Source organism: Mycetomoellerius zeteki, unplaced genomic scaffold, assembly GCF_001594055.1.
Source record: "Mycetomoellerius zeteki isolate Tzet28-1 unplaced genomic scaffold, Tzet1.0 scaffold64, whole genome shotgun sequence".
Taxonomy (NCBI): Eukaryota; Metazoa; Arthropoda; class Insecta; order Hymenoptera; family Formicidae; genus Mycetomoellerius; species Mycetomoellerius zeteki.
Window position 1 is genome coordinate 1 of NW_017257654.1, and position 1,240 is coordinate 1,240.

Sequence of the window (1,240 nt, forward strand, 5' to 3'; positions counted from 1 at the left end):
CTTTGAACTATTTAAAATACAAAAAAAAAACTATCAAACAACAGCCCATTGAGCAGAATATCTAAAATCGACGTATAAGATAACATTAAGATATCTTTAATGGACCTTCTACAATAAACCAGTTTGAAGCTGGAAATTGACTAATTACAGTCGTCAATTTTTAGCTTCTGACTTCTGATTTATGACTAATGACTTATTGTAGAAGGCCCATAAGGGTTCTTTATGAGAAGAAATATCTTTACGATATTTCATAAAGAATTCTTAAAGATATCTTAATGTTATCTTATGCGTCGATTTTAGACATTCTGCTCATTGGGAGGGCTAATGAAAGACAGCGCGGGTAATCAAGCGCTGTTTTGTAGATTAGAAGTTTGGTAGATTAAAAAAATCTACAAAACTTGCGCTTGATTATCCGCGCTGACTCGCATTAGCTCTGTTATTTGTCAATTTTTTTGTATTTTAGAGATTGAAAGGCTGTTTTTATTATTATAGACTGCGTTTAGTAGAGAAAGCAGCTTTGCAACTGTTGTAAAATTCTTCAATGTGATTGGTTTATACATTTAAATCCATAAGGAATCAAAAGTAAGAACTAATCGTATTGAAGAATTTTACAACAGTTGAAAAGCTAGATTTTGCTGAATGCAGCCCTTAACGTATTAAATTCGCGGTGTTTTTGTACATTTATGAAGTAATGTAGGAATACGCGAGTGGGGATAGATATATCCAAATAGGCACTAATAAATGAAAATTCGGGTAGGTAGGACAATAAATACGGATAAGTAGGGACTGTGTAGGTAGAACGATAGGTATGGATAGGTAGGAATAAACAGATCATATGTACATATTTGATAATTGGAAAGGAGGGATTAAGAATTGAATAAAATTTTAAATTAATTTTAAGTTTTATTTAATTATCAGTATTCCGTTCAAATTATCAAATATGAAAATAAACCAAATTAATTTTAAATTTTATTCAATTTTCAGCTACCCCAAAATTAAACTTTTTGTTAAAATTCTATACACGTACAAATTATGTAACGCGTTAATATTGTAATTAATTTTATTGTAAATAAATGTATGTATAATAGTATTAAGTACGTAATATAAAATTTATGTAAACTACGTCCAGATAAATGCCATCATATTTACTTTTGTAATTTGCACAATTACAATATGATTACTATATAACTTATAAATTACTAATAAATTATACATTTATTGGAGTATATATATATATATA